General features: G+C 35.3%; 1 protein-coding gene across 2 annotated transcripts in view; it reads right to left on the reverse strand.

Moving 5' to 3' along the window:
• Positions 1-6,396, reverse strand: part of cntn1a (contactin 1a) — a 74,624-nt gene extending 68,228 nt beyond the window's left edge. For both annotated transcript variants that reach the window (XM_073831751.1, XM_073831750.1), the window contains exon 1: positions 6,205-6,396. The gene's annotated coding sequence lies outside the window, so the exon portion shown is untranslated. The remainder of the gene's footprint in view (positions 1-6,204) is intronic.
• Between the last annotated feature and the right edge of the window lie 6,626 nt (positions 6,397-13,022).

Consider the following 13,022-nt stretch of genomic DNA (forward strand, 5'->3'; position numbering starts at 1 on the left):
GAGACCCCCGTCACACACCGACTCATACATAAACATAAATCACCATCTTCATCAGCTGAGTGAAGAATCAACCCCAAACCCTGGTTCATGAACTCAAACTAGCGTTAAGATGTCCACATCAAAATACTCTTACAAAAGTCATTTTATGTCTATAGAAAGCACATTAAATGTAAGTGTCTACTTTTAAGGTTTATGACAATATTTATGAAAAATTCAAACAACTTTTTTTTTCTGACTTGTACATATTCAAATATATAAAAGAATAATAAGGGAGCATATTACATTTTATTGTGTTTTAAATGAGTAAAAAAATACTAACAGGATAGTGGCAATTTAAAAAATGTAGAATTACAACTTATTAGTATTTGGGGTGAAAGCAATTGGTCTTTTAATGTGTCATGAATTGTTTTTTGCTGTGAATATGTCTGACAAGATTGAAACTGAAAGACATTTTAGTGGGTGTCTTCTGTAAAAGAAGAGATTTTAAAGAACGTCACTAATCAAACAGTTGATGGCAGCCATTGACTTACACAGTATGGAAAATAAACACTGTGGAAGTCAATGGCTACCGTCAGCTGCATTCTTCAAAATACCTCAAATAAAATTTTAAAACACAGAATTACAACTAATTAGCATTTGGGGTGAACGTAATTAGTTTTTAATATGCTATAAATAGATTTTTGCTGCAAATGTACCTGACAAGATTGACACTGAATGGCATTTAACGGGTGTCTTCTGTAAATTAGTGTAAAAATATATGACATTTATTGTCTGCTCAGAAAAACAAAAACAAAAATGCAATTAAATTAAACAGAAAACTTTTTACCATTTTTTTTTTTTGGACAATCAACAACAATATACTTTATGTTTTTGTCTTTGACTCAATTATATAAATGCACAAGAGATGTTGCTTAAAGCGACAGTTCACCCAAAACATCATCATTCTGTCTTTGTTTACTCTTCCTCATGTCATTGATTTACACAGTATGGAAAATAAACACAGTGGAAGTCAATGGCTACCGTCAGCTGCAATCTTCAAAATACCTTTCGTTTGTGTTCAAGAGAAGAAAGAAAGTCATACGGGTTTGGAGTGACATAAGAAAGAGTAAATGATGACTAAATGATCACTGTTTCACTGTACTATGTTTAATTTAATTTTAATATTATAATCCAGAAGAACAAACGATGATTAAAAAAGAGTCATTCATCAATATTCCAGAGGTTTATCATCACTTATGATTCCTCATGAGCCACACACATGCTTTTATACACACGAGCTTCTCTCCATCATGAGCAGGTCAGATGTCTACAGATGGAGACCTGACTCACTCTTGAGTCCCTGGAGGGGGCGGGGTAACTGAGCCGCGTGGGGGTGGGGTAACCGTTTGGGAGGAGGGGGCTGGAGGTCAGTCGTCATGGCAACAATCAACGCCGCGATAATGTGATTCTCAATCTATTCATGACTGAATGGACTTCAAACGGAGCAATAAAAGCAGCGAGCGTCCGAGCGACGCGATTGGACGACACCGAAGCCGAGCGGTCACTTCTGATTTGATGTTGCTAAGACACTGAGAGCAGAGAGAGAGAGAAAGAGAGAGAGATTTATACACAGGCTCCTTCAGGGGGTCCATCCACAGACTGTGAAGGAAAATGAGTGTGTAGAGGAAGAATGGGACACATCCCAACACCTTTTGGCTTTCGCAGTTAGTGTAAATTCACCAACTAGGTTTAGGGTATTTCATGTTTCCACATTCATTTCACAATCGTCTACTGCAAATATGTGATGGTTTCATCAGTACAGACTATAATTTTTACATCAATGGAGTGTGACAACATGCCCCATATGGACACACCTGCAACATGTGATGTGGCACATTAACGTGATCAAACACATACAGCAGGTTTAGAGACACACACATAGAATTTATCAGAGGTGGGACCATTGTTTTGCAAGTCACAAGTAAGTCTTGAGTCAAGATGGGCAAGTCCAAGTCAAGTTGCAAGTCCTCAAATTTAAGCTTCAAGTCCTAAACAAGTCACTAGTGCTGTTTGCCCAAATTAGTGTCTCTGTATTAATTACTAAAGTTCATTTAAAGTCAATAATACTCTATAGTAGTAATAATTATAAAAGATAGACTATAATAATTATTAGTGTATAATTAGTGGTGTTTCATTGAGGAATTAATCATTGTTTGTGAACAAATATTGGCCTAAATTAATTAATAATTTATTTTAAGTCCACTGTTTCATTTGTTAAAGATTCAGTGATTTTAATAAATCAGTTGAGTGAATAAATGTAATAACTTGCTAATACGTAATACAGACATCCTTTTATCGTGAATTCATTTATTTATGTAAAGACATGAAAGTGAGTGGCTGGTAAACAGGAAGAATAGAATGAACTATGTAGGCTACATATTTTACACACACACACACACATATATATATATATATATATATGAAAGGTTTAGCTAATTATTAGGCTACTGCTGTTTCAGTATAATGCGCACTCATAATGGAAGTGACACACTCGTTTTTTTCCAGGCACGTCCACGCCGCATCAAGATAAAAACAACTGCAAGCTCACCGCAGGAACCAGCCAATCAGCTTAATCCTTTCCCTTAATAACATTGAAAGCACTGCCAAGTTGGAGAAATAGCTTATCATAGCTGTTCAGGAATAGCCATTTTATTTTCTGAAATGAATCAAACGATTCGCTTCTGAATCAAATGAATCACGAATCGCACAGAATGTCCTGAAATGATTCGCGAATCGCACAGAATGTTCCAAAATGAATCAAATGATTCGTGAACTGAATCAAATGATTCACGAATCGCACAGTATGTCCCAAAATGATTCAAATGATTCGCAAACTGAATTAAATGTTTTGCAAATCGCACAGAAATGATTCGCGAATCGCACAGTATGTCCCGAAATGATTCAAATGATTCGCGAACTGAATCATATGATTCACGAATCGTACAGAATGTCCCAAAATGAATCAAATGATTAGCGAATCGCACAGTATGTCCCAAAATGATTCAAATGATTCGCGAACTGAATCAAATGATTCGCAAATTGTACAGAATGTCCCAAAATGAATCAAATGATTCGCGAAACGCACAGTATGTCCCAAAATGATTTAAATGATTCGCAAACTGAATCAAATGATTCGCGAATCGCACAGTATGTCCTGAAATGATTCAAATGATTCGTGAATCGTACAGAATGTCCCACAATGAATCAAATGATTCGCAAAATGCAGAGTATGTCCCGAAATGATTTAAATGATTCGCAAACTGAATCAAATGATTTGCGAATCACACAGTATGTCCCAAAATGATTCAAATGATTCGCGAATCGAACAGAATGTCCCAAAATGAATCAAATGATTCGCAAAACGCAGAGTATGTCCCGAAATGCTTTAAATGATTCGCAAACTGAATCAAATGATTCGCGAATCGCACAGTATGTCCCGAAATGATTCAAATGATTCGCGAACTGAATTAAAGGATTCGCGAATCGTACAGAATGTCCCCAAATAATTCACGAACTGAATCAATTGTTTTGCGAATCGTACAGAATGTCCCAAAATGAATCAAATGATTCGCGAATCGTACAGAATGTCCCAAAATGAATCAAATGATTCGCAAAACGCAGAGTATTTCCCGAAATGATTTAAATGATTCGCAAACTGAATCAAATGATTCGCGAATCGCACAGTATGTCTCAAAATGATTAAAATGATTCACGAATCGCACAGTATGTCCCAAAATTAATCATATGATTCGCGAACTGAAACAAATGATTCGCGAATCGCACAGTATGCCCCGAAATGATTCAAATGATTCGTGAACTAAATCAAATGATTCAAATGATTCGCGAACTGATTCAAATGATTCGCGTACTGAATCAAATGATTCGCGAATCGTATGGAATGTCCCAAAATGAATCAAATGATTTGTGAATCGCACAGAATGTACAAAAATGATTCAAATGATTCACAAACTGAATTAAATGATTCGCGAATCGCACAGTATGTCCCGAAATGATTCAAATGATACGCAAACTGAATCAAATGATTCGTGAATCGTACAGAATGTCCCAAAATGAATCAAATGATTCGCGAACTGAATTAAATGATTCACGAATCGCACAATATGTCCCGAAATGATCCAAATGATTTGCGAACTAAATCAAATGATTCAAATGATTCGGGAACTGAATCAAATGAATCGCGAATTGCACAGTATGTCACGAAATTATTCAAATGATTCGCAAACTAAATCAAATGATTCAAATGATTCGCGAACTGAATTAAAGGATTCGCGAATCGTACAGAATGTCCCCAAATGATTCACGAACTGAATCAATTGTTTTGCGAATCGTACAGAATGTCCCAAAATGAATCAAATGATTCGCGAAACGCACAGTATGTCCCAAAATGATTTAAATGATTCGCAAACTGAATCAAATGATTCGCGAATCGCACAGTATGTCCTGAAATGATTCAAATGATTCGTGAATCGTACAGAATGTCCCACAATGAATCAAATGATTCGCAAAATGCAGAGTATGTCCCGAAATGATTTAAATGATTCGCAAACTGAATCAAATGATTTGCGAATCACACAGTATGTCCCAAAATGATTCAAATGATTCGCGAATCGAACAGAATGTCCCAAAATGAATCAAATGATTCGCAAAACGCAGAGTATGTCCCGAAATGCTTTAAATGATTCGCAAACTGAATCAAATGATTCGCGAATCGCACAGTATGTCCCGAAATGATTCAAATGATTCGCGAACTGAATTAAAGGATTCGCGAATCGTACAGAATGTCCCCAAATAATTCACGAACTGAATCAATTGTTTTGCGAATCGTACAGAATGTCCCAAAATGAATCAAATGATTCGCGAATCGTACAGAATGTCCCAAAATGAATCAAATGATTCGCAAAACGCAGAGTATTTCCCGAAATGATTTAAATGATTCGCAAACTGAATCAAATGATTCGCGAATCGCACAGTATGTCTCAAAATGATTAAAATGATTCACGAATCGCACAGTATGTCCCAAAATTAATCATATGATTCGCGAACTGAAACAAATGATTCGCGAATCGCACAGTATGCCCCGAAATGATTCAAATGATTCGTGAACTAAATCAAATGATTCAAATGATTCGCGAACTGATTCAAATGATTCGCGTACTGAATCAAATGATTCGCGAATCGTATGGAATGTCCCAAAATGAATCAAATGATTTGTGAATCGCACAGAATGTACAAAAATGATTCAAATGATTCACAAACTGAATTAAATGATTCGCGAATCGCACAGTATGTCCCGAAATGATTCAAATGATACGCAAACTGAATCAAATGATTCGTGAATCGTACAGAATGTCCCAAAATGAATCAAATGATTCGCGAACTGAATTAAATGATTCACGAATTGCACAGTATGTCACGAAATTATTCAAATGATTCGCAAACTAAATCAAATGATTCAAATGATTCGCGAACTGAATTAAAGGATTCGCGAATCGTACAGAATGTCCCCAAATGATTCACGAACTGAATCAATTGTTTTGCGAATCGTACAGAATGTCCCAAAATGAATCAAATGATTTGCGAATCGCACAGTATGTCCCAAAATGACTCAAATGATTCGCAAACTGAATCAAATGTTTTGCGAATTGCACAGAATGTCCCATAATGATTCAAATGATTCGCGAATCGCACAGAATATCCCGAACTGAATCAAATGATTTGCGAATCGCACAGAATGTCCCGAACTGAATTGAATGATTCGCAAATCGCACTGAATGTCCCGAACTGAATCAAATGATTTGCGAACTGAATCAAATGATTCATGAATCGCACAGAATGTCGCACAGTATGTCCCAAAATGATTCAAATGATTCATGGACTGAATCAAACAATTCACAAACCGCACAGAATGTTCCCAAATGAATCAAATGATTCGTGAACCGCATAGAATGTCCCGAAATGAATCAAATGATTCGCAAACTGAATCAAATGATTCGTGAACTAGCACTGAACAAATGATTCTAAATGATTTGTGAATTTTACCTTTGAGGGAGAATATAAAAAAATGTTTTGCGCTAAACTTGTTTCATTCCACACTAAAAACCATGTACACTATACAATAATAGCATGATAATCAAATGAACTTACCGAACTTGCAGAAATCCTCCGTTCTGTAGGTTTTTACAGTACTGTGCTGCTAAATCTACAGAGATTTGGAACAGTATAAGTATTACAAGAGCAGTTTGTCTACTGAAGCCTTATGGTCGAGTCGTAGGAAGACAGATTTGTTCAGGTATCATTACCACCACAAAGCCTTCCTTGGGGCAAAGTAGAACAAAGACAAGTGACTATTTGCTCACACAAGTTATCCAGTATGTTGTAAAGTTTTACTTTGCGTCTGGATACCGTCCGTGTGGATATGCATCTGGAAATTATTAGGTGTACTATTACACAAGCTAGTGTGTAAATACTTCTGGTCTTTGGACTTTGGCCCAGATAGATGTTTTTCAAATTAAAGCCAATCAAATAAACCAACCAAAGACAAGAAAACACATCCACCCTACATTATTGTGTACCTCTGTGTGCAATTCATCAAGATACAATGCAGAGATTGCTTCACTCTTTCTTCTGTTGATTGTGCGGTTTATTAAAAATCCACGGCGATCCCTGCTGAAAAAAACAGCATATGACCAGCAACATGACCAGCATAAACCAGCAAAATGACCAGCATAAACCAGCAAAGGACCAGCATAAACCAGCTAAAACCAGCATCCCAGCACCAAAACATACCTAACCAGCATATGCTGTTTTTTTCAGCAGGGATCTCTTCATTCAAACACAAACTACTCTACTGTACATTCAGGAGAGTGAATGTGATCGTGTTCTGAGTGATATTATGAAGATAATAAGGTTTGCAACTGTCAAACGAGACGATCGGAGACTTCTGCATTATGGACTCAAAATGTCCAAACTCTATTTGGTAACATTGTTTAACCGTATCTGTAAACTGAACATCATTTAATTATGGTAGGTTTGCATTTTGCTTTGTGTTTTTATTAAAATGTATCTGTTTTGTGAAATATCTCTTGCATAAATCATTAACATTAACGTTTTCTGTCTTAAAGCAGCAGACTTTTTTGCATTAATTAACACAAATATTTAAATTAGTCATCATATGTACAAGTTCTATCCTTTTTCATTAAAAAAATATGTTTGATGGTGAGTTGTCTATGTGTTATTGGTGGGGACATGTCATAGCGAGATATTATGAAGCACGCTGGAAACCAAACTGCTCTGGACTCCATTGACATCGGCAGTCAGTCAGACACGTTTGAACAACATTAATGACAGAAATGTAATGTTTTGGCTGAAGTGTTGCTTTAATGAAGCACATTCACTGAACTCTGATGACAAGTGCAAATGAGTCTGATCTAATTAGCAAAAGCTCCTCTAGAGAGAATTAAATAAGGACGAGCCTGTGAAGATGAAGTGGATATTGCTGGTGTGTGAGAATCTCTGACACTAGATGGCGACACAAACCTGGAGAACTTCAACAAACAGATCATTAAACACCAGCCAACCATTACTAGTACTAGTATTACTGATTAACCAGGGGTTAAGATGTCATAAACTGGTTTAAAATAAGACAACACATGCATGAAAATAAGTTGAACAATTATTGAAAATTATTTTTGTTTGTTTGTTTTGGAAGAATAAGGCTTCACATGAACTGCTGCTTAAAAGATTGGGATCAGTAAGATTTTTAATGCTTTTAAAAAATATTATATGCTCATCAAGGCTGCATTTAGTTGATCAAAAATACAGAAATCTGCATTTTAATCAGTCATTATTCAGTTTTCAATGTCACATGATCCTTCAGAAATCATTCTAACATATTTATTATTAGAATTATCAATGTTGGAAATGGTTGTGCTGCTTAATATATATATATATATATATATATATATATATATATATATATATATATATATATATATAAATTTGGAACCTGTTATTCTTTTTTCAGAACTCTTGATGAATAAAAGGTTAAAAAGAACAGCATTTATTCAAAATATAGATCTTTTCCAACTATGAAAATTGATGCTATCACTTTTTATTAATTTAACACATCCTTGGTGAATAAAAGTACTAATTTCTTTCAAAAAAAGACCCCAAGCTTTAGAACAGTAGTGTATATTGTTAGAAAACCTTTCTATTTTAAATAAATGCTGCTCGTTTTAATCTTTTATTGAAAAAAGAATCATAAAAAGTATCAAAGGTTCCAAAAAAAAAGCTGATAATAAATCAGTATATTAGAATGATTTCCGAAGGATCATGTGACACTGAAGAGTAATAATGATGAAAATTCAGCTTTGCATCACAGAAATAAATTACATTTTAAAATATATTCTCATAGAAAACAGTTATTTTATATTTAAATACTATTTCACAATATTACAGTTTTTTCTGCATGTTCTGAACAAATAAATGCAGCCTTGATGAGCAGAAGAAATGTCTTTAAAAACATTACAAATCTTACTGATCCCAAACTTTTGAACAGCAGTGTATGTGGAAGTCTCTTCAAAAGTCACAGAAATTCGTCAAATTTTAAAGCGAAACAAGCATTTTTATAATCAACATACATTTGAGGCTTTAAACAGCAAAAAAGTATAATCTTATTTAGTATTTTAGTCTTGTATTTAGTCAAAATATCTAAAAATTCTTAAATTAACATGCATTTACTAGATAACCAAAATGATATTTAGTATTGTTTCAAGGAAACAAAAACTAAATGAAGTGCAGTTTGCTTAAAATAAGTCAAATGATCTGCCAGTGGGGTAAGTAAAATACTTTTACTACTAAAAATATAATTTGATTTGTTTCCAGGGGGGGAAATAAAATATTTAGTCTTGTTTTAAGCAAAATGTACTTAATTTAATGTTGTTTTGATTATTTATTAAATGCATCTTAATTAAGGATGTTTTGATATTTTGACTAGAAGCAAGACAAAAATTGTAAGATGAGCCTCTTTTATTTTTATTTTTTTGCAGTGTATGCCAGGGTCCAAAATATTTGACTCACAATATTTGTACTCATTCTTAAGTAAATCAAGAGTTTAGCTAGAATAACTAGTTAGAAAGAGAAACATTCGGCTCAGAGTCTGAATTATTTTCATTATCCACATCATACATGAGTGTCTGTTGGGTGTTTGTCTCCATCATCAGAACACCTAGAGCTGCTTGAGTTTGATTTGATCTCTTGATTCTATGAGAATCCTGCAGAAAAAGATCTGAAACCAGATCAAATGACTTGTGTTCAGATAACAGACGGCAGAATGTGTGCCAGCGCTGAGGAGACAAACACACACACGACAGATGGCTCTCTCTCTTCCACACTGGAAATATGACAATGACTAAAATAAAGCCGCTCTGAGCTTCTGCACACACTCTTACTCACCGCACGCTTATCATTTTCTCTCCTTCAGCGCTTCACAATTCTCTGGGATCCTTTGTGTTTCTTCCAAAAGCTCAAAATAACCCAGAGCAACACACACACACACACACACACACACACACACACACACACACACACACACACACACACACACACACACACACACACACACACACACACACACACACACACACACACACACACACACACACACAAACATATACGGTGTTCACACTGCACTCTCTCTTACACATTACATGAAACAGAAAGCTGTATACAGTACATCCAGATAACAAACATATGTTCTAAGAACTTTCTTAGTAACATTCTCCAATGAAAACATTATTTCAGTATTCTCAGAACATGTAAACTTAAAACAACTTAACCCTTGTGTGTCCTAATGGACATTTTTGTCCTTTTCAGGTTTAATCTCAATGCCAACTGCATACATTTTGGCACAGGTGTGTATTTTTTTTTATTACACTAGGTACAACAAATAGATCTTCTCAGGACCTTAACCCATTTAATCCCACCACTCACAAGTGTGACCGTAAAAAAGGTTTTCATTTTAAAAGCTCGAAACACTTTATTGAGTGATGTTTCAGTGCACTTCCTGCAAATATGATAAAAAATATAGCTGCAAGCAGCAATTACCGGGGTTCAAGCATTTAAGGCTTTTTTGGCTTCTCTGCTGTTAGGGTGTAGGTAGGCCAACATGAATTATATGACATATGATATGAAGATCTAGTGTTTGAGTGCATATATGAGCATTTTTTGTAGCAATTTGAGGTCATTTAAAATAAAAATTGTGTGGTTTTGAAGCCTTTTTAAACTGTTATAGCGCCACCTATGGTTCAATTTCCATGAAACTTTGCATGCTTATTAAGAGTCATCTGACACATGTTTTCACCAATTTTCATAAATTTTGGAGTTTTTGTTTAGTTTTTATAGGCTTTTGGGTATATACTGCCATGCCCCATTCCTAAATGACCCTGTTATAGCCAACCAAAGGACGAAATTCAACATTGTTTTGGTAATTATTGATCTAGAGAGTCTGGAGAACTGCGCTGCGGTGGTTTGGCCGAGATCAAGGGAAAAACCTAGGACTAGTGTGCAAAAGTAGGTTTTTAACATAATTGCGAATATTTAATGAACAATTTAATTGACAGCAATGGTTCCTGAGGAAAAGTTGTTCAGCATGAGGAGATCTATCATATGATATGCATATTGTGTGGATGTGTGAAACACCACGTGATTACAGAGCCATAAAACTCGTTAGCGCCAACTAGTGGCCGATTTCTTTCAAAATTCTTACAGACCTTTAGGGCCATGAGTCGAACATGCCCAACGAGTTCTGTTCCGATCGGCCTCCGTTAACCTTGTCTAATAGGTGCTTAAATTTCATTGGTCGATGGCGGCCATGTTTTTTGAGATACGCCCATGTCCTCAAAGACACTTGTGCCACTTTGGACCAGGACACTACATACCAATTTTCAAGTCAATCAGACTAACGGTTGCGAATTTATAGCCATTTATAGTTTTTTCTATCTTATAGCATCACCAAGTGGCAGAGCTCCGCAAATTTTTTTTTTTTTTTTGATTTGACCAAAGTTTGAGCTTATACACATGTGTGCCGAGTTTGGTGAAGATATCTCATTCCGTTCAAGAGTTATAGCTAAATGTAGCAATTGACTAACATTAACATAGAATGTTTTTGCGTACAGTTGCGTGCGAAAATTGAAATTTAAACTTTTTTTGGATAATTATTGATATTCAGTGTCCAGAGAATATTTCTGCACTGGTTTGGTTCCGATCGGCCGAAAAACCTTTTGTTCGTGCTGACCCAAGGAATGCAACAATGTAACGTTTTTTAGTTTACGACAAACAGTGTACGAGCTACGGCCAAAAATGTTAGTTTTTGGCGCTGTTGCACCACCTTTACGCCAATTAGAGCGAGACTTTGTCAGGTTCGTTCATCAGGGAGCTCTACCTGCTTAAGAACAAAAATGTCCTCATTGAAACCCATTAAAACTAAAATTTTTAACTAAACATTTAACTACAAAATGATGCAATATTTCTTCACAGGCTTTCATTCTGTTGGCAAGGCTTCAAAATTAAAATGTTTACTATATTTTACAAGATGGTGCCATTTTTTCAAGTTTGGTTTTGATTCAAGATATCAACCTCAAACTTGTTTAGATTGATAGCTTTGATTTACTATCCATTTTTGATTTCAAAATGTTTTATTTTATGTAAAAATGGCTCATAAATCATTTTCATAGCATTTTTTGGTTTCAATTTTGCACAACTTCGACAATAATCTGCCAAGAGTCTTCTTTAAAAGACTGAAGTCTGTAGTCCCAAGCTTAACATTTTTACGATTAACCAATGGTTTTATGATTAAAATTTTAGTTTTTTCGCATGGCCATTTTTGTCCTATGAACCTATGTGTAACTTTTTTTAAATTGACGCACAAGGGTTAAAAAAAGTTTTTGAACAGAACAGAGGTGTGTACATTTTTCTTATTTTGCTTAAATATCTTTTTTTTTTCATTTAGTACTGCCCGTCAGAAGCTACAGAAGATACTTACTTTCCCAGAAGACAAAACAAGTTTAATTTATTTAACTTAACTAACTTAATGCATGTCATTAAAGCATCAGTGAGTGTTTGAGTCTTCTGTAATAGTGTCATATGAGTCCCTCAGTTGTCCTCAGTGTGAAAAGATGGATCTCAAAATCATACAGTCATTGCTGGAAAGGGTTCGAATACACAAAAATGCTGGAAAACCAAATAATTTGTGGGAGCTGAAGAACAGCAGGCAGTTTAACTGTTCAGGACAAACAAGCGACTCATGAACAACTATCACTAAACAAAAAAACACAGCTGTGGATCATTCAGAGAACAACACAGTGTTAGGAATCAAGGGGATGTCAACTTTTGAAAACTGTCATTCGTCACACTGGAAATGGAAGGTCGAGTGCAGTGCATTATGGGATACAGTCAGATATTGATCAGAGCTTCAGAAACGACACAAACAGAAGAGAGAGGTATAATGCAATACATTTATTCATTCAATATTATGATGAATATTATATTTAGATGCTGAAATATCATCCAGTGAAACTTGAATAAAATGAGACGTGAGGTTAGTAAATCTCTAACACTTCTGAGATTAAAGTAGAAAATCCCTTTACAAAGACTGAGAGCGTATGAAGAGCTGCGGTACAGTAGAGTCCGAATGAAGGAAGAGATAAATACTGCTGCTGGGAATAAAACACTGACCTGCACTTCAGTTCTCAAGCCACACAAACTCGCACTTTATTTACAGTAACAAAATATCTTTACAAAACAACATTTAACATTTCAAATTCAAACTTGATGCAAGTTATGAAGAAAGCATAAAAATCTCTTTCTCACACACACACACACACACACACACACACACACACACACACACACACACACACACACACACACACACACACACACACTGTTCATTCTGACGAGCAGAT

This window comes from Garra rufa, chromosome 25, assembly GCF_049309525.1.
Source record: "Garra rufa chromosome 25, GarRuf1.0, whole genome shotgun sequence".
Lineage (NCBI taxonomy): Eukaryota > Metazoa > Chordata > Actinopteri > Cypriniformes > Cyprinidae > Garra > Garra rufa.